Genomic DNA, 22,237 nt, shown 5'->3' on the forward strand with positions numbered 1-22,237 from the left:
TGGTGACCCGTGCCTAGGTCATCACGTTGCCCACAGTGTCCGTGGATCCTGATTGGCTGAAAAAGAGCGCAAAACAAACTTTTGAAACTCGACTTTGGCGCGTAAGTCGCCGACCTCGTGGCCGACCTCATCCTAGGGTCGGGTTTCGTTTCATGAAACCCGACTTTGCCAAAAGTCGGAGACTTTTGAATTTTTTCGACCCGTTTCGCTCAACTCTAGTCAGTAGTTTTTCTACCAGGGTTCACTTGTATTCACGCATTTTGCAATCCCACTCCTGTGATGGAACTAATAATGGTACGTTGTCCTTGTAGCAAGAATCCAGCAGGGTGGCCACCCAGTAATCTGCACTGGTAACAATACGTGCAACCCGTCTCTCACAGTCAGTGTGTGCATAGGCTGGGGAACTACAGCGTGGGTTTGGGCTATCATGTCGCTCCAAGGAGAGTGAGTCAACCTTCTCCTGCTGTGCATTCTGTCTTCCCGCCAAGTCTCCCGCTTTCCCGCGCACCGTCCCTTTTATCCCTGACATGCCCCCTACTCCTGAGTGCAAAGGCCTGTCCAGGTCAGAAAGCTTTCCTCCCAGCAACAATGGTGATAGCCTTGATAGTTACGGAACTGATGCGAGACAGGTACCGCCGGCCCGGTCCATCTTCTTACAAGTGGACTAATGCCCCACCACTTGTTAGGTTGGAGGATGAGTATTTGGGAGGGCTAGTGCCACTGGTGTAGCTACCGGGGTAGCAGCCGAAGCGGTTGCTTTGGGGCCCGGCCCATATAGGGGCCCGGGGCCCCGGCTCCGATCGGCGCTACCCGGTAGTGCAATTGGGGGCCCGCGACGGCCACTACGGTGTGGCAGCTGTGCTGTGCTGACACAGTAGTACCTCTGCTTCATCATTATCCACCCAACCTGCCTGCTGGGCCCCCCGTGCACCATGGTCCAGCGCTGCCCCCTGATGTGATCTCACACGTTGTTCTGCTCCACTTCCTGGTTCCTGAGCAGAGCGGTGTGCACGTGGGATGCAGGGAAGACGGTGGAGGCTGGAAGGCGGCTGCTCTGTGCCTGTATTAATCTCTATGGAATCTGCTTTGAGTTCCTGCCTTTCATCTTCCCCTTCATCAGGATCTGAGTGAGTCCAGACATGGAGCATCTGTAACTGTATAGGGCAGTCCCAGTCCCAGTGATGTACCCCAGTGTCTGCCCGTGATGTGTATATACCCCAGTGTCTACCCGTGATGTGTATATACCCTGGTGTCTGCCTCAGTGATGTGTATATACTCCAGTGTCTTCCCGTGATGTGTATATACCCCAGTGTCTTCCCGTGATGTGTATATACCCCAGTGTCTGCCCGTGATGTGTATATACCCTGGTGTCTGCCTCAGTGATGTGTATATACCCCGGTGTCTTCCCATGATGTGTATATACCCCAGTGTCTTCCCGTGATGTGTATATACCCCAGTGTCTGCCCGTGATGTGTATATACCCCAGTGTCTGCCCGTGATGTGTATATACCCCAGTGTCTGCCCGTGATGTGTATATACCCCAGTGTCTTCCCATGATGTGTATATACCCCAGTGTCTGCCCGTGATGTGTATATACCCCAGTGTCTTCCCGTGATGTGTATATACCCCAGTGTCTGCCCGTGATATGTATATATACCCCAGTGTCTGCCCGTGATGTGTATATACCCTGGTGTCTGCCTCAGTGATGTGTATATACTCCAGTGTCTGCCCGTGATATGTATATATACCCCAGTGTCTGCCCGTGATGTGTATATATACCCCAGTGTCTGCCCGTGATGTGTATATACCCCAGTGTCTGCCTCAGTGATGTGTATATACTCCAGTGTCTGCCCCAGTGATGTGTATATACCCCAGTGTCTTCCCGTGATGTGTATATACCCCAGTGTCTGCCCGTGATATGTATATATACCCCAGTGTCTGCCCGTGATGTGTATATATACCCCAGTGTCTGCCCGTGATGTGTATATACCCTGGTGTCTGCCTCAGTGATGTGTATATACTCCAGTGTCTGCCCCAGTGATGTGTATATACCCCAGTGTCTGCCCGTGATGTGTATATACCCCAGTGTCTGCCCGTGATGTGTATATACCCTGGTGTCTGCCTCAGTGATGTGTATATACCCCGGTGTCTGCCCCAGTGATGTGTATATACCCCAGTGTCTGCCCGTGATGTGTATATACCCTGGTGTCTGCCTCAGTGATGTGTATATACCCCAGTGTCTGCCCCAGTGATGTGTATATACCCCAGTGTCTGCCCGTGATGTGTATATATACCCCAGTGTCTGCCCGTGATGTGTATATATACCCCAGTGTCTGCCCGTGATGTGTATATACCCCGGTGTCTGCCCCAAGGATGTGTATATACCCCGGTGTCTGCCCCAAGGATGTGTATATACCCTAGTGTCTGCCCCAGTGATGTGTATATACCCTAGTGTCTGCCCGTGATGTGTATATATACCCCAGTGTCTGCCCGTGATGTGTATATATACCCCAGTGTCTGCCCGTGATGTGTATATACCCCAGTGTCTGCCCGTGATGTGTATATACCCCGGTGTCTGCCCCAGTGATGTGTATATACCCTAGTGTCTGCCCCAGTGATGTGTATATACCCTAGTGTCTGCCCCAGTGATTTGTATATACTCCAGTGTCTGCCCCAGTGATGTGTATATACCCTGGTGTCTGCCTCAGTGATGTATATACCCCAGTGTCTGCCCCAGTGATTTTGGGAGAGTTTGCTGATGTCACTTGTCATGTCCTAGTTGGTGGGGGGGGTGAGTGATGTAATGGCACAGGAAAGGTGTGTGTGTATGTATGTATATATATATATATTTTTTTCAAGGAATATATCAAATTGGATGTAAGTGTTTTACTTTTTCTTTTACTCAAATGAGAAAAAAATCAAAGACTAGCTATAAAATCAATTGTTTGACCTATAACATGCATGCCTGGAGTTAAGAGCACCTGTTGATTTTTTATTTTATTTTATTTTTTTTGGGGGGTGGGGCCCCATTCAGACTTTTGCTATGGGGCCCCATGATTTCTAGGTAAGCCCCTGGCTAGTGCACATGGTCAATGGACAACTGCAGCACATCTCATAGCATAACGAAAAACAGTTGCCTACTGCAGCACCTTTCTGCTGTGTGCAGGCCGGCAAGGACGGCAGGAGTGACAATTGTTGGGAAGATGATGCAGGGGATGATGAGGTCCTAGACCTCACATGGAGTAAAGGCTGTCCTAGTAGCGTGTGCAGTTCAGAGGAAGAGGAGGTAGTCACTTTGCCCCAGCAGCACTGCATAAAAGGGTGCAGGGTGCAAAGGCGCAACCCATAGAATGTATGCTGGCTGATACTGCCCACCAAGAAGCTGAAATGAGCATACCAAAGCCAGCGCTCAAAAGAGCTCCCTGGTGTGGCATTTCTTCAGGCAATGTGCTGAAGACAAGTGACAGGTGATTTTCATGTTGTGCCATCAGAGTCTGAAGTGAGACATAAATGTTCTGAATCTGAGCACCACTTGCATGATCAGGCATCTGAATTCCAAGCATCAGCTGCAGTGTAGTACACACGTTAAAAACCATGACAGATCTGAGCCTCCTCCTGCTCCCTCTTCTACTGCAGTCTCGGCCTCTTCCTTCCACTCATGAGCAACAGGGCCACCCGCCTCCCCGCAGAGCAAGGATGAGTCCGCTCACCTCTGTCACTGAGAATCCGTCCCGCACTGTTCCGCTGACTGCCTCGGGCGTGCGGCCTAAGTCTGATCAGGTGAATCATAAGAGCCGGATAGGTTCACCCCCGCCTCAGCTGCTGCACTTTATTTTAGATTATTTGTAGATTATTTTATTAGAAGACTGGAGGGTAATAAGAATGTCAGATATTAAAAGTGGAATGTAGATGCTTCACCCTTAGGCTATAGATTATTTTATTACAAGTCAGGAAGATAATAAGAATGTCAGATATTAAAAGTGGAACGGGATTGGGAGTTTGTGTGGTAACCTGCATAACCTAAAAAAAAAAAAAAAATATTCTAGCATGGGATTTGAACCCAGAAAAAGCTGTACTTTAGAGACGGCAGCCAACAGCATTACCATTGTACAACAAGCTCAAGCGATACCAAGCACTAGTTTTTTTGGAAATGAAATCTGCTTTTCAAACTCTCATTGCGTTGAAAAATCATTTGGATTTTCATTTTGACATACGATATGTGACTTTCTTCACTTATCAAAGTGAAACATCTCTGGAGTTTGTGTGCATAAGTTAAAAAATGCAAATTGCCTCTTCAGAGAGAAAGAGGACTTTTACTCTACAGCGCCACCTATTGGTAGTAGCGATCCTACAAGTCACAATCAACCCTTTAACGAGTCTTGTAATATGACTTAGGATAAAAGCCAAATCAGAATCTCAATTTGCAGACACGGTGTTTCAAGCTATTGGCTCTCATCAGTGCAAAGTATGAGATCTGATTTGGCTAGGTGAGAGGCTCTGGACTGAGGTCTAAGGGGTAAGGTTTCTCCTTGTGGAGAGTGACATACCAGCTCTGGCTTGTCAAGGTAAGGAGGCTTATTCGCAGTTCAATGCTCCTCTGGGAAATTTTATATGCAGTCATATTACAAGACTCGTTAAAGGGTTGATTGTGACTTGTAGGATCGCTACTACCAATAGGTGGCGCTGTAGAGTAAAAGTCCTCTTTCTCTCTGAAGAGGCAATTTGCATATAAAATTTCCCAGAGGAGCATTGCACGGCGAATAAGCCTCCTTACCTTGACAAGTCAGAGCTGGTATGTCACTCTCCACAAGGAGAAACCTTACCCCTTAGACCTCAGTCCAGAGCCTCTCACCTAGCCAAATCAGATCTCATACTTTGCACTGACGAGAGCCAATAGCTCGAAACACCGTGTCTGCAAATTGAGATTCTGATTTGGCTTTTATCCTAAGTCATATTACAAGACTCGTTAAAGGGTTGATTGTGACTTGTAGGATCGCTACTACCAATAGGTGGCGCTGTAGAGTAAAAGTCCTCTTTCTCTCTGAAGAGGCAATTTGCATATAAAATTTCCCAGAGGAGCATTGGGCGAATAAGCCTCCTTACCTTGACAAGCCAGAGCTGGTATGTCACTCTCCACAAGGAGAAACCTTACCCCTTAGACCTAAGTTAAAAAAAACACACTTTACTTTCAACTGGGTTTGAACTCACATTTGCTATTCCATAAGCCAAGCATTTAACCACTCAACTAGAAGTGAACACATATCTTTTCTTTGTTTATGAGATGATCCATTCAAGTAATGTATTAAGAGTATCAGAAAAACCTTTTGAATTTGATGTTTGAATGTTTCATGTATCAGAATCATGTATCAGACTCAAGTATCAGAGTCAGGTATCAGACAATGTATTTTTGATGTTTGACTTTGATATATGATCATGTCCTAAAATGGACACTGTATGCTGCAAGTATTATACACATGGACACTGACATCTCCGGTACCAGAGATATCAATATGTGTGAAAGGAGTCTTATAGCGGGTTTTTATGTTTGGCAGCCATCAAACACTAAAAGATGTTTTTTATTGCAAAAAATAGTTTTTGCATCACCACATTTTGAGACCTATAATTTTTCCATATTTTGGCCCACAGAGTCATGTGAAATATTGTTTTTTGCGGGAAGAGTTGATATTTTTAATGGTACCATTTTCAAGCTCATAACATGTTTTTATCACTTTTTATTCTGATTTTTGGGAGGCAGAATGAACAAAAATCAGCAATTCATCAATTTTTTTTTTTTTTTTTATACCATTCCGCGTGTGGTAAAATTTATAAAGCAGTTTTATTCTTCGGGTTTGTACGATTAAAATGATGCCGCAATCTATATAATTTTTTATGTTTTGGCGCTTTTATACAATGAAAACTATTTTATATAAATAAATAATTATTTTTTCTTCGCTTTATTCTGAAAGCTATAACTTTTTTATTTTTCCGGTAATGGAGTGATATGGGGGCTTGTTTTTGGGGGACAAGATGATGTTTTCAGCGGTACCATGTTTATTTATATCCGTCTTTTTGATCGCGTGTTATTCCACTTTTTGTTCAGTGGTATAATGATAAAGCATTGTTTTTTGCCTTGTTTTTAATTTTTTTCATGGTGTTCACTAAAGGGGTTATCTAGTGGGATGATTGTTTAGATTTTTTTTCCATTCAAATATTTATTTAGTGATAGAATAAATATAGATTTTTTTATTATTATTATTTTTTTAATATTTTTACAATTTATTTAAAATGTCTTTTTACTTTATTATAACTTTTACACTTTGTCCCACAATGGGATAATCATTTTTTGCAGGCTGATCGCTACAATAGCATGCAGATGAAGCAGCATCTGCATGCTATAGAAGCTGTCATTGCTGCACGTACTGCACACTGACCTGAGAGACTTTCTGATCATGCACTGCGCATGACAGGAAGTTTCTTAGCTCTGGTAACCCGGATGTCGTCATGACAACTTTACATGGCAGCGATCTTTACATGGCAGTGATCCAAAGGCAGAGGGCCTGTCAGCCCTCTGCCTATTCTTGGAATGCTGCGATCGTATTCGATCGCAGCATTTCGGGGGTTAAAGTGATGGGAACGGTCACCCGGCCAGCTGACACCCGGCCGTGATTGGCCGCACACCACCTGTCTGCGCGGCTGATCGGTGAGACATACTATTCCGTCTATGGTCAAATTGGCCCAGGGCACATGGACCGAATAGTACGTCTGATGTCAGAAAGGGGTTAAAGGGACCGCCCGCATCAACCTAAGGTAATCCCAACCTATAGCTGGGTGACACCTTCTATTTAAGACTTCTTCAATATGGAGGTGCCTGAGCTTCGTTGTTAGTTTGCCTTGCATGCTTGCTAGTTGTCAGGTTCCCCAGGTCCGCCTGTGTGCTTGTCTACCCTGTATCCTTCTGCTCTTACCTGTCTGTGCCAGTCTGCTTTTACCTGTCTTTGCTCTTCTGTCCATCAGCCCACACCTGCCAGTGCTTTTCTGTTCCTCAGCCAGTCCTATCTGCACCCATGGTTCCAGAGTCTCCACAGTGCCTGCCTTCATTTTTCATCCCTCCTTTGGGCCTTAGCAGCTTACCCGCTGTAAAGGGTCAGCTGCCAGATTCTGTAGGTCAGCCATGGAGTAGCACGCGGTGCCACCTCTTTGTATCTCCTTGGGTCGCAGTTTTCGCCTACTGCCACTTGTCCGAGTAGGGATTTGGTAGGCCACCTAGTTTCGTCTCTTTCAGGCTTTCAGAGGGATACGAAACAGTAATTCCACCACCTTGCCTGTTACAGTCTCCATCTGGTGGATTGGCTTTAGTGGAAGAGATGTTGGTCCCCGCTATACTAATTCTAGTTTATTGCAATTGATGACACTTTGTTGGTGTCTGCCACTAATTTTTGTAAATGTGTAGACTCCTGGTTAGGTTTCCTTCATGTGTGTTGCTTGTAGCAGTAGTTATCTGAGACCGACAGGCTTCCACCCCCCTTGGAGTGAACTACCCGTGTTACTATCCTTAAATTTTTCTGACAATGGTAGTCTACGAAACTGACATTTGTGCCACCTGAGTGTGGCTCAGCATGAAATCAGGTAGAGGTTTTGCATGTGGCATCAGGGCTTCCAGCAAAAGGGCCTTACACCGATCTGTCACCCACCTCGTCTTACCAAGGCGTCAACTGAAAGCTGTAAATGCTGTCCCAGACCCTGATACCTCATGCCTGGCTGATTGCTGCAGTGCCATGCTAAAATCTGTACTGTGGGTGAATCGAGACCACATTTCCGGTGTCTGTCCCTCATTTGATGTGTTTTAGCAGTATTTGGGGCCGTTATAAGTGTGGCACCCCTGAGGAATCAGTTGCCACAGAGGTACTGCACCTCCTCCTGAGGTGTGGTACCCCACCATCCAGGTGAGTTGGAGTCTCCTAACCACGCTCCAACACTCGCATCCCACACAACATGGTAGCTCAGCAAAGCCACATTGCGGCTCCCTGCTTGGAGTGTAGCAGAGCACCTTTGGTGGCTCCCTGCTTGGAACACGAAACGTGCTGGGAGGCGGGTGGAGTTTAGAATACATAAAGAGCGGGAGGGTTTAGGTTTTCAGTCAGTCAGTCAGTCAGTCGGAGAGAGCCACTCAGAGAGGAGTGAGGATCCCTGGAAGAGGTATGGAGGAAGGAGTGCCGCAGCTGCCTCAGTGATCTGAGCCAGCTGGCACAGGAAAGAAAAGAAGGAGAAAGACATTGGACTGAAACCTGATCTTCTATGAGAGAGAGGGATTAGTACGGAACGAAGGAGTAAAAGGGAACAGAAAGGACGTGGGTTAGAGGAGAACCCTGCCTAGAAGTTCTAAGCGCAAGGCCGGGGCCCGGTCCCCGAGGTTGTATGGATACTGAAGGTCCTGCAGCAGACACCGGTGGAGTAGTGGGCTGTAAATGCACTACTCCCATCTAAGACTTGGGGTACAACAGCAATGTGAATAGTGAGCCGGGACTCAGGAGAGAGGAGTCCCCGAAGCAGGCTACAGCTATCTGCCGTACAAGTAGAGTTCTTGGGAACATCTGTCAGGAGGAACTCCAGTGTAACTCAGTACTAGGAGTACTTCACACTTAAAAGGCGCTATAAGAGGAAACGTTCAGAAAGGCACATGTTGGTGGAGTGTTGGAAGGGAGCATTCCATCTGATCTGGAGGTTGAGTCCCTGACCCGGAGGACACAGCACGGAGGCAAGCATCTGTTTGTGCTACAGACTGTGAGTAAAGCTTTGGAACTGCAAGCCCTGGTGTCCTCCAATTATTCCTGCGCCAACACACTCTGTACCACCACATCTGGGTATCAGCTTCTACACCACCTGCACCTCTCCTCTGCCCCTACATCTACACTGCCCTGGGGCTACAGCTCCACCTGTGGGGAGCTTCACCATCTTGGCTGCAACACACCACCAGCCCCAGAGGATCTGCATGCAGCATCGTCCCAACATCGCACTTGCCGAACACCACAGGTGGCATCACAAACTATTCCATTAACTACAAACCACCATTCAACACCCCTGATTACTTGGGCGCCCAGGGCCATGGACCGGGACACCGCTGCTGTGACACATCCCGCTGACACCGGCCCGGTACCGAGTACCCTACGGCCCTGGGAGGGTGACCCATAAGGTGTTGTGCATGCATTTGTTTTTGCCTCCCATTGACGTGAATGGCGTTGTTATGTTCGGCGAATATTCAACAAATTAATTGGCAAATATTGCAAATTCGGGGGAACGGAGTCCGAACCGAACATTGAAATATTCGCTCATCTCTAGTTAGCTGCTCTACTCACACAGACAGGGGTGCAGAGTATTAAAAATTGGTTAGGCACACTACTTGACAAGAAACTGGTGCAGAGTATTAAAGATTGGTTACGCTTACTAGTCACACAGACTCGGGTGCAGAGCAGAAAAAAAATTTGTTACAAACACCACTCGCACAGGCACAGGTGCAGAGTAGAAAAATTGAAAGCGCACACTACTCGCACAGACACAGTTGCAGAGAAAAAAAAATTGCATGCGCACACTACTCTCACACACACATGCAGAGTAGAAAAAATTGTTTAGGCACACTATTCACACAGACAAGCATGCAATGTACACACAGAGTCTTTTTGGCAAACTGGGAACACCCAAATCCTAATACTGTCCCTCACTTCAGCTGTGTCTTGTCCACACACTAAACAGAGCAGAATAGTGGTGGCACGTATCTGGCATTTACACAATTTTTTAATAACTGTCAAAGTTGGCCCGTGACTTTGCTCAAGTTTTTTTATTTTTGCCCTGTGTGTATTTGAGTTTTACATCCATGCTCTAAAAGAACATTAAACACAGAAAATGGACAAAAAATTAAAAATATCCAGGCAATTTCTCCTTGCCTTTTCTCCTTTTCTTTTCTCCTATTTTGTCACACATTACAGCTGAAGCTGATAAATATATGTATACATTTTCTCTGTGTGTCTCATGAGACCAGACATGTCCCCCTCTTCCTCCTCTTCACTAGCTTTAAGGCAACCGGCTGTAGCAGGAGCCTCTCCCCTTCACCCTGTCTGGAGAAGGACAAAGATAGGCTCCCCCTCCTTGACTTGGGGCTTTAAGCAACTACCAGCTAAAAATGTAACTGATAAGATTAGCCCAGATTCTCTGCAGGATTTCTTCAAGATTGACTTAAAAAAATAGGATTTTGGCTCAGTTTGGGCTTGGTTAAACCTTTTGAATACTTTTATAGTACAGAGAGGGAAACATGTACTTCCTTATGGCATTGGGATGACTGACCCCTGCACTTCCAGTTTAAAATGTTACAGTTTCATCATTCACTGTAGCCTAGGGACGCTGTGAGTGACAGTCAGCTGCCCCATAGGACAGGAGTGTGTTGGACTGTCAATATTGTGAGTGACAGCCCAGTCATCCCATCAGATACATGGCATGCTGGACTCTCAGTATTTTGATTGACAGCCCTGCTGCTCATTCTGCCTAGCCTCTGGGAATTCCTCTAGGTCCTCACATTGGTGATTATTTTCTAGCTATTTAACTGGCTAGCTATTAGCAAACATTGTCAGCTGTAGATTTGCTCTGTTAGGTGTGTGCTTTGCTCTGTGTCTGGTTCCCTGATCTTGTTGCTGGAACCTGTATTTGTCATGAATGTTTGTGCTTGTTTTCCCTTTTGTCCTTGACACTCTCTGACCTCAGGTACCTGACCCCTGACTTGGCCTCTGACTATCAATTTGTCTTATCCCCTTATCTTGATGTACCCTCTTGGCATTGGGCCTCAAACTGTTACTTAACCGCACCTTTGTATTGTCCCCCAGTACTATGAGCTCTACTGGTATCTCACCTCCTGACTAACCTGTCTCACAGCTTGTCCTTGAGTAGTGCCTCACATATAAGCGCTAGATACTACATTGCTTCTTTGAAGCAGTGCCTGATGCTCCTATTATTTACCATGTTATTTCCAGTTACTACCTTCCTCTGCACCCCACTCTCTGTATTGTTCCTTGCCCGCTATATACATGCAAAAGACGGTTTTGCGATCCCCGAGTGTTGGAAATTGACAGTGCAATATGCAGACGTTACACATTGATCTATTGAAATATTCCTTTTACTCTCTAGCACCAACAGAGCTTCAGAATTCATAAACTTTGCATCCAGATTCTGGATGCCAAAAGTACTTAAATCACCATTAAAAGATATGAAATAAATACATCAAATCTATTTCTGTGAACGCCAAGCCGCTAAGAAGCACAATAAAGTCACATTGTAAACCTTCATAATACCGCACAATGCCTACATTCAGCTTGGGTACGGGGTTGTATAAAATAAATTCAGCAAGTACAATGGCAATTAAGTGCTATTGACTGATAAGAGAACACAGGATAATAGGGATCTATAGGAGGCAGCATATGACGAATGTCCAGTTATTTGCTTTAAGTACCATAGCAGTGACTTTTCATTTTCCTTTTTACTTGCATCTTCAATGTTTGTTACTTTTTAAATATTCTTTTATTAGGAAAGTAATATAATCAGTGACTCCAGCTTAACTGCATTGCTTATCGAAGTCCACGGTAGTCTGAAATCTACCCATGTATATGTCCAAATAAAAGCCAACACATCCACTTTGCAAGGGCAGAGTAATGACTACAGCCTATATTCCTGAAGGAATCTGAAAATGACAACCATTTATCATAGGCTCATCTTCGTAGTTTGACCATAGGGGCATGTGAAACTAAGGTGTGTCCTGTAATTAGCATCTCAGGTGTCTACAAACTAGTAATTAGTCAGTTTAATTAATTTACTATTAATTACTTTTATTGATTCATTTACTATTAATTTAAGTTACTATTTAAAAGGGTTAAAAGTAGTCATTGTGCTGTTTGTTTTTTCTTGCAGTCTGTGATTGGGTACTACGTTAATATGGCTGGACCACACAGGAAGACTCTGTACCTCATCCTATACTATCTAGGATGGTGGTCTGCAGCAGGGATTTTACAAGTACCATCAAAGAAGAGATCCCAATAGTGATAAAAAAAAACATTTTATTCAAAAATTCTAAAATAGCAAAAGCATAATGCTGTTATAGAGGACGACAGAAAAACACTCAAAAAATCGTGTGGAGATACAACGTATGAAATCCAACGAGACTGAAACATGTATGGAACAGTCACATTATAATGCATAAAACATGTCAAAACTGATATCCAGTGATATAATTGCACACTTCTAAATCTATGCTGTCAAAAAACCAAATGCAATGTCTGAAATGAGCATAATCAAATTGTATCCCTCCCCCAAATGGGGTGAAACAGAATCCATACTGCGAACTAATGGCATATGAACTATTAAGCCGTGTGAAATGACACGGACACTTTGTAAAGGCCAAACATCATAATCATAAATATGTCAATATACTCAGAACCAGGTTTAACTGAATGTAATTACCTGTATGCAATGTGAGTCTAGTCCAGCGCCCCCCACACCCCGACGCGCGTTTCGCCGCCTGCTTCTTCCGGGGGCGTGTCCAGGGTGAGGGGCAGTATGGTTTAAATGTGAATAGTAATCAAAAAGTGACCAATTAAAATGGTCGGCGCATAGCGGTGTAAGACACGCCTTCATAGCCAATCAGATGAAGCGGCGCATCCAAGCGTTGCAACGTATTGATCTGATGCAATTGGAGGATAATCAGATTTTGGTGACTGCTGATGTGTAGGCTTTATATACCTCAATTAAACACAGTGATGGTCTGGCAGCCACAGCATGGTTTTAACGAGCAAGTAATATCGAATGTTCCATGGTGGATCTTCTCCTGATTCTTCTGGAATTCATCTTGAATCATAATGTATTTACCTTTGATAACAAGACTTTTCTCCAATGCCAAGGTACAGCAATGAATTTGTCCAAGCTATAGGTAAAACAAGAGAGCATTAGGGTCTTATCCGGGTGACTTATAGGGTTTAAAAAAGAAATATACTCACCCTTTCCAGGAGAGAGCAAAGCATATAAGATTGGTTTGTCAGCCTGCTGCATATCCAACGGTCCGCCAGTGACCGACACATAAAACTCTTAGGAATAAAATCTTTGGATTTAAGTGCGCTGCCAGACAAATATTCAGATTCCAATCATGTAGATGAATTAATCTCTTTATTCCCAACGCGTTTTGAAGTCCATGCTTCTTCCTCAGGGGATGACATATACACATACACAGAGCTGTCTCCAGCTTTATACACTCACATGTGATGCACCGCAAAGGTCAAAGTTCAGAGAAGATCAAATGTCATGAAGATGTCACATTAATTCATCTATATTTGATAAAACCAATTGTTGTTATTTTTATTTTACAGAAAAAATGACTTTTATTAAAACCATAATAGAAAAAAAGGGGAGAGAGAAGATAAAAAAAGAGCGAACTCCCGTCGCATAAAAACCCAAGTCCAGCGCTCACACCATTACACCAGACAAGATTATCTCTGGATGAAAAGAAAGAACAAATCAAGATGAAATGTTTCCGTGGGATCTTGAATAATGAATTTATATATATATAAATATAGATAAAATCATAAAATGTAATAAAGATATATATATTTTATTAATAAAAACGTGTAAAAATGTATTGATAACAATAAAATTATTTTTTTAAAAATGTCTAACGGATTAATTTTATCAAAAAAATCAAAAGGACAAGTGGCTCTCATTTAAGAGAGCAGAACCCAGAAGGAGTTGGTTCAACAGGAGAGACCTGGATCGACTCCCATAAAATAAATTGAAAGGGAGTGAGGAACAATTAGTATTCTCAATAAAAATGCAACGTAAAATTTATTTGTTTAAATTTGTCTCAAAATTCACTTATCAATGGACAGAAAATGGTTAAATCTGAAAATAAAAAATATATGACCAATTTTATAACACAATATTGTGCTGAAAATATGAAAATAAGAAAAATTCTATGTAATAACTGGCATATTTTACTTAATGACCCCATTTTACAAAAAATTCTTCCCAGCAGTCCGGGGGTTACTTTTAGGAGAGCACCTACTATAAAAAAACTTGATAGCTCCCAGTCGTTTAAGAACTGAGAATAAGTCTGCTATAATATCCACTAATTCTATAAAGGGGATTTTTAAATGTGGAAAAAGAAACTGTCCATGCTGTAATGTTATAACCCATAGAGAGAAATTCTTCAGGTCAACTACCACTAATGAATCTTTCCCTATCAAAGATTTCCTCTACTGCATTACAGAATTTGTAATTTATTTGATTGAGTGTGAGTGTAAGAAACAGTATATTGGTAGGACCACACAGCCATTACATCTTAGCATGAATTCACATAGATACAATATCAAAAGAGGTTTCTTGCAACATGGGTTGTCCAGACATTTTTCTTTAAAACATAATAAAAATCCATGTGAATTAAAGATTAGCCCAATTGAGCATATTCCCAGTAATCATCCAGATAGAATAGGGCAATTAAACAGAAAGGAGATTTTCTGGATCTATAGATTGAACACCTTAAAACCTAATGGGTTAAATGAAATCTCAGAAGTTTTCCTTTGAGATATTTTTCGTTTTAAACAATTTATTACTATCACCTTGTATTATGTTCATGTAGTTTCTTTATATAGTTTCTCTTTGTACTGTATTAAATGCATATAATTTTAACCTTAATTTTATTAATAGTTTTGTGTATACTAATTGTATGATCAATATGTGTAAATTTTATGCTGCATTTTTATTGAGAATACTAATTGTTTCCTCACTCCCTTTCAATTTATTTTATGGGAGTCAATCCAGGTCTCTTCTGTTGAACCAACTCCTTGTGGGATCTGCTACTTAAATGAGAGCCACTTGTCCTTTTGATTTTTTTGATAAAATTAATCCGTTAGACATTTTTTAAAAAATAATTTTATTGTCATCAATACATTTTTACACGTTTTTATTAATAAAATATATATATCTTTATTACATTTTATGATTTTATTTATATTTATATATATATAAATTCATTATTCCAGATCCCACGGAAACATTTCATCTTGATTTGTTCTTTCTCTGCATCCGGAGATAATCTTGTCTGGTGTAATGGTGTGAGCGCTGGACTTTGGTTTTTATGCAACGGGAGTTGGCTCTTTTTTTATCTTCTCTCTCCCCTTTTTTCTATTATGGTTTTAATAAAAGTCATTTTTTCTGTAAAATAAAAATAAGAACAATTGGTTTTATCAAATATAGATGAATTAATGTGACATCTTCATGACATTTGATCTTCTCTGAACTTTGACCTTTGCGGTGCATCACATGTTATCATTGGCGCCAATTTTTGAAAATGTGAGTGTATAAAGCTGGAGACAGCTATGTGTATGTGTATATGTCATCCGGTGAGGAAGAAGTATAGACTTCGAAACGCGTTGGGAATAAAGAGATTAATTCATCTACATGATTGGAATCTGAATATTTGTCTGGCAGCGCACTTAAATCCAAAGATTTTATTCCTAAGAGTTTTAAGGTACAGCAATGGGGGCTTCCTGCGCCCCCTCTTGCGCTAACCTTTTTTTAGGGGTGTGGGAGTGTGATATTTTCATGGGAGATAAAAATCGTTGATATTGATAAGGTAAATAATTGGATGAGATACATCGACGATGTGCTCTTCATTTGGGAGGGCAATGATGCAGAATTAGGATTGTTCATGAAAGAACTCAACAATAACGATATTAATGTTAAACTCACCTTTAAATCTGGCAGATGTGTGGAGTGTTTGATATTTGGATTGACGCTTCGGATGGTATAATACATACGGACGTTTTCAGGAAACCTACAGCTGTGAATTCATATCTGCAGGCGGATTCATCCCATCCTGTTAGTACTATTCGTGGAATCCCCATAGGTCAGTTTCTACGGGTTAAGAAAATCTGTTCTGATCTATCCTCATTTGAAAAACAAAGCCTAGAATTGACTAGGAGATTCGAAGATAGAGGCTATAGCAGTAGGATGATCAGGAGGGGTTACAACAGAGCGGCACGTATTTCTCGAAATGAGTTACTGTATAATAATATGAAAAAGAAAGAAGTGGACAGTAACTCAATAAGATTCATTTCCACATTTAATGGGCAGTGGCAAAATTTGTGAGTAATCATCAATCAACATTGGAGGGTTTTAATGACGGATCCTGTTCTTAAAAAAGTTTTACCTGCAGTTCCACAATACGTAGCTCGAAGATAGACCAATTTTAAGGATCTCCTTGTACATAGCCATTATGAGAAAGGGCTTAATTCAGACAGGACACCATTGACACCTGGTTTCTTTCCGCGTGGTCTTTGTAAGGCCTGTCTCAATTTGGTCAAATCTAAAATATTTGGTCATTTTGATGGGTCACGTCAGTATGAAATATGGAAACATCTTACATGCTCTTCTAAAGGGGTGGTATACCATGCTGAATGCCCCTGTGAAAAAGTTTACATCGGGTTAACCACTAGGGAGTTGAGGTTTCGTGTTAGAGAGCATGTTTTGGACATAAGGCCCTTTTACATTTAGCGATTCACCAGCGATCCGACCAGCGATATGACCCGGTCAGGATCGCTGGTGCATCGCTAAATGATCGCTAGTGGGCTTCCACACAGGAAGATCTCACAGCGATGCAGCAGCGACAAAATCAGTGACGTTTTAGCGATATTGCTAGCGATATCGCTATGTGTAAAACCCCCTATAAAAAAGGCCCAAAAGATTGAGGACTGTACTTCTTTGAAAACTCTCCCTAGGCATTTCAAGAAGTATCATGGCTGTAATCCCCGGGGTTTACGCATTAAAGCTATTGACCAGGTGGATTTAGGTACCAGAGGTGGTGATGTCTTTAGGATTCTTTCTCAATTTGTAAGTCGTTGGATCTATAGATTGGGTACCCTCACCCCTTCTGGTTTAAATGAGAACATGGGTTTTGCTGCTTTTCTGTGATCTGACATCTTTTTTATGGGTTCAGGGGTTTTTGTGTTATTATTTTTTACATGGTTTTTAACATTTGTTTTTTTGATTACAGCATATGAGTAGTCGTCAATTTATATATGTGTCCAGAATTTTTCATCCGAGAAAATGGATTCTGTTGGTGATGTGTCTACTATCAAGGCTCAAGAATTTACATATATATTATTGTATATTTTATTTTCATTTTTTTATTAATTAGTATTTTTTCATTATTATTTTATTATTATTTATTTATTCAATTATTATTATTTATTTATTTTTTATTTTTCATCCTTTATTATATTATTTATTTATTATTATTCATTTATTATTGTAATTCTTGATCTTTATAATATTGATTTTCACGGTATATGTATTCGTAGTAATGCACTGATATATTTAACACTGATAACACTGTTATTAGACACTTCTATACATTTTTAAGTATAGTAAAATTATTAATAGTTAATTTGATATTGTGGGGATATTGATCCTTTAATCCCCTTTCTGTGTCATTATAGCTGTAAGCACTTTATTATTAATGTGATTATTGGTATATTTTGTCTTATATTGTACTACACAGTCACTGTAAAGTATATCGTGTATGATAATGTCATGTACACTTAGATTTATTAGGAATGTTATTCATCTTGGGCACGAGTCACTTTAATTGTATATTGTAATAGGCATGTGTCACTTTAATTGTATATTGCAATGATATGAGCATTATCATAAGGTATTCTTTATTAGTCCCGGTTTGTTATTCTGCCTTCAGGTTGTGCGCATGCGCTGTTTATCACAGCCTCTGACACGTCCCTGCGACGCTCTGATATTGACACGCATAGCTTAATGCTTGCGGTTCATTGAGCGCACTGGGGAAGTATGTCATGGGGGCGTGTTCAACGGCGTCATGCGCCGCTTCATCTGAGTGGCTATGGAGGCGTGTCTTACACCGCTATGCGCTGGCCATTTTAATTGGTCACTTTTTGATTACTATTCACATTTAAACCATGCCGTCCCTCACCCTGGACACGCCCCCGGAAGAAGCAGGCGGCGAAACGCGCGTCAGGGTGTGGGGATGCTGGACTACACTCACATTGCATACAGGTAATTACATTCAGTTAAACCTGGTTCTGAGTATATTGGCATATTTATGATTATGATGTTTGGCCTTTATAAAGTGTCCGTGTCATTTCACACGGCTTAATAGTTCATATACCATTAGTTCGCAGTGTGGATTCTGTTACACCCCATTTGGGGGTGGGATACAATTTGATTATGCTCATTTCAGACATTGCATGTGGTTTTTTGACAGCATAGATTTAGAAGTGTGCAATTATATCACTGGATATGAGTTTTGACATGTTTTATGCATTATAATGTGACTGTTCCATACATGTTTCAGTCTCGTTGGATTTCATACGTTGTATCTCCGCACATGATTTTTCAAGTGTTTTTCTGTCGTCCTCTATAACGGCATTATGCTTTTGCTGTTTTAGAGTTTTTGAATAAATTTTTTTTTATCACTATTGGGATCTCTTCTTTGTTCCATAACACATTTATGGGATTTGTGTTATACATTTGAGTGAAGTGCCCCCTTGATTAGGTTTTGGGATTTTGTTTTGAAGATACCATCAAAGGACAAGAAGTAGAGATAAGTATTTCAATTTTGCAATAATAGACTTTAGTACAAATGTTTTGAAATTTGTCAAATTTTGTAAATCTAAAAAAAAAATATCTTGATTTATTTTGGAAAATCTGCGTAAAATGGCTGCTGCTATCAAAATATATATATTTTAACAGCCTTTGGCTTGATCTCGAGCCATGGAGACTTGATGAATGAAGGATTTGTAGGAAGTTCGATCTTGTGCAAGCCTAGGTAGGTCCACATGAGTCTTCTCCACCATTATCTTGGGTTGCTGGTCTTCCTCATTGCCTTGTCTCTTCTGTTCTTACAACCATGATGTCCTTCTCCAGTGATTGCTCTCTTCGTTTGATTTGTCCAAAGTAGGCAAGTTGTATCTTGGTGATCCTTTCTTTGAGTGATATGTTTGGCTTAATTTTTTCCAAAATTGATTTGTGCATTCTTCTTGCCATCCATGATATTGAAAACATCCTTCTTCAGATCTGCAATTCAAAGGAGTTGATTCTTCTTCTGTTTTGCTTCTCCATCATCCAGGTATCGCTCCATATATTACTATAGAAAAGACTGGACTATGTACGAGCTGTGTCTTCATCATCAGCAAAATGTTTCTTGATTTGAAGATCTTGTCCAGTGACAGTTGATTTGTCATTGCTTTTCTCCTATTGACTTCCGATGTCGTCATTGCATGTTGAGTGATTATTGATCTGAGTAGGTTGAAGTCTTTTACAACTTCCAGTTTGTCACCGGCAATCTCAAATGTGTCCCAGTTGTACCTGGAAGTAGTCAATGTCTTTCTTCATTGTGTTGAGTAACAGTCCCATGTTCGATCTTTCCTTCTTGACACTCTGTATTAAGTTCGTCATTCCAACTAGGCTTCTTGCTATCAATGTTGTATCATCTGCGTATTTACAATTGCTGATGATTCATCCAGCAATTTTGATTCCTTCTTTTTTAGCAAGTCCAGCTGTCATGCTCGCCATGTCTGTTATGTCCGCCATGTCTGTTTTGCCTCATGACCCCAGGAGCGGTGTGTACGCGCATCTCATGTCTGCTATCCTGCATGTTCCCTATAGCAGTGTGCACACTCACCTCCTGACTGTTGGGCTGCAAGTTGCCTGCGTTTCTGCTCTGCCTGATCATGTGACCCTTCCTAGGTTCCAGCATTGTCTGGTTCTGCAATCATCTCTGCATGTCTGAAACCCCTGATCATGTGACTGCGCGCTATGATCCTGGAGGACCTGAACTGGAAGTTCTCCCCTGGTCTGACCCGGAAGTGGAGGTGCTAATGCCCTATATCAGACCGCCCCTCCCTATGCTCAGGGCCTGAGGATTGTGTTGCTTCCCTGCATGGCTGCTTTGTCTGCTGGGTCGCTCCCTCTATTCTGTGCCCCTGCACTTTGCTCTGTCACGCGTCTCTGCACACGCTCTGTGCTTGTACTCCGTCTCTTGTCCCGTGCCTTGTCTAATGTTTGTCCTTCGTGTCATGTTTTATCTCTGCTCTGCTTTGCCTTGTAGTCCTTCCTCGCTCTGATTCCGTTCTGTGCTTCGGTCTAGCTTCAGTTCCTTGTTCCGTACCTTGCCTTTGCTCTGCCTTGTTCCTCCCTATGGTCTCTGTCTTTGCTTGCTCTGCCTCGCTCTCTCCTATGGTGCTCTGTAGTGCTCTCTGGCACACGCACCATTCCTCCTCTCTTACTTTTGGTGCTCTTTTCCATGTCTAGTCCCAAGGCTCTGCCTTGGCCCGGCTCTGGGCTTCGGCCTACGCTCCGCTGCTAGACTCTTTCCTATTCTGCTGTCTTGCACGTTTCTAGGCTAGTCCCAAGGCTCTGCCTTGGCCCGGCTCTGGGCTTCGGCCTACGCTCCGCTGCTAGCTCTGTTCTTTCTCTGACCTGATTCCGTGTTTCTGCTTATGCTTCCGTTCCTGGTTCCGTACTCTGCCTAAGCTCTGTCTTGTTTCTCGTCTCGCCTTGCCATGTTGCTTAGTGTGCTCTTTGCATGCGCCTGGCCTTCCTAGCCTCCTGTTTGTGCCTCAGCCGTGCCCGCCCTAGCCATGCCCGCCTGCTTGTGCCTCTGCCGTGCTCGTCGGTCAGTGACAGCTGTGTCGCCTGCCATGCCTCAGCCGAGTTTGCTGGAGTCTTGCCCGTCTGTTAGTGCCGCAGCCCGATCAGCTAGCCAGTGCCCCAGCCGTGCTCTCTGTGCACCCTTGCACCTCACGCTGTTTCTGCACTGCATTCTACGTGCTCTGTAAAGCACGCGCAGGCCCTCGCCTGCTCCTTTGCAAACCTCCCTGTGCTTCTATTAAAGTACGCGCAGGTCTTGTCATTTACCCTGTCGTGCCCTCTTACACGCATAGGTCCTAACCCTGTCCTTGAACCCTGACCCTGGCGTGCCTCTCTGCATGTGCAGGACCCTGCCTCACCTGACCCTGGCGTGCCTCTCTGCACGCGCAGGACTCTTCCTCACCTGACCCTGTCGTGCCTCTCTACACGCGCAGGACTCTGCCTCGCCTGACCCTGGCGTGCCTCTCTGCATGCGCAGGACTCTGCCTCATCTGACCCTGGTGTGCCTCTCTGCACGCACAGGACTCTGTCTTGCCTGACCCTTGAGTCTGACCTTGGCGCGTTCCTTAACATGCATCGTGTTGCTAATTTGTCTTGTCTCCTTGCATGGAACACTGGTTTGCCTGCCAGATGCCCGGAACCTGCCGATCGCTGCCAGAGATCGTAAGCCTGATGACTGTGGCCTGATGTCCGGAGCTGATGTCCGCAGCCTGATGCCCTGATCATGTCGATCGTTGCCAGATGTCCGGAGTCCGATGCCAGCGTGCCTTTGCATACCATCTTGCACGTACTATGTCTTGGACCTTGGCGTGTCTCCTTGCAAGCACTCTGCCTTGGACTCTGGCGTGTCATCTAGCACGCACCTTGTCTTGGACTCTAGCGTGTCCTAGCACGCATCCTTCCTAGGAACTCTGGTGTGAACCCTAACACGTACCCTGCCCTGGACCTTGGTATGTTTTCTGCACGTGTTAGGTCTGGAACATTTGGCGTGCCCTTACACGCACCTTGCCGTGTTTCACCGTTTGTGCCCTGCACCTGATTCCCTGTTTATGCTTTGCACCTGAATAAAGTGTGTAACCACGTTTTACAGAAGAAACCCTGTGACTTCGCTTTGTGTTTCGTATCCTGTCCGTCCCGTTGCAAGACACTCAATAGTGTCTTCCTGAGCCGGCCGTCTGGTCCAGCTGCTGTGGTGGCTCACCCCCTTGGTCTTGCCCCTGACACTCCCTGTATAGGGGGTGGATTCTCACTAGGTCAGCTCGCCCTAGGTGGGTGGGTGCCACAGCCCAGGGGGTCCACTCTAAAAAGGAAAACGACTCAGCTCGCCACACCAGCCTTCCTGAAAATTGCTTCTGCATATGAAATGAAGAGAAATGGTGACAGGATGCAGCCTCACTCTACTTTGAATCATGCAGTGTCGCCATGTTCCATTCAGACTGTGGCTTCTTGGTTGATGTAAAGGTTCCTAATGAGGCTGATCAGATTGTTCGGCACACACACTTCGGTTCGGGACTTCATGGTATTCCAAAGTTTCTGG

The 22,237-nt window shown here is 43.2% G+C and overlaps 1 long non-coding RNA gene across 1 annotated transcript in view; it reads left to right on the top strand.

The window, feature by feature from the left end:
- The first annotated feature begins 1,018 nt into the window (after positions 1–1,018).
- The window catches only part of LOC141101337 (uncharacterized), a 78,806-nt gene continuing 57,587 nt past the window's right edge, over positions 1,019–22,237 (top strand). The window contains exon 1 of the long non-coding RNA XR_012234941.1: positions 1,019–1,127. This is a non-coding gene — a long non-coding RNA (uncharacterized lncRNA). The remainder of the gene's footprint in view (positions 1,128–22,237) is intronic.

Source organism: Dendrobates tinctorius, unplaced genomic scaffold (assembly GCF_039654945.1).
Source record: "Dendrobates tinctorius isolate UK_male_01 unplaced genomic scaffold, ASM3965494v1 ptg000116l, whole genome shotgun sequence".
Classification (NCBI taxonomy): Eukaryota; Metazoa; Chordata; class Amphibia; order Anura; family Dendrobatidae; genus Dendrobates; species Dendrobates tinctorius.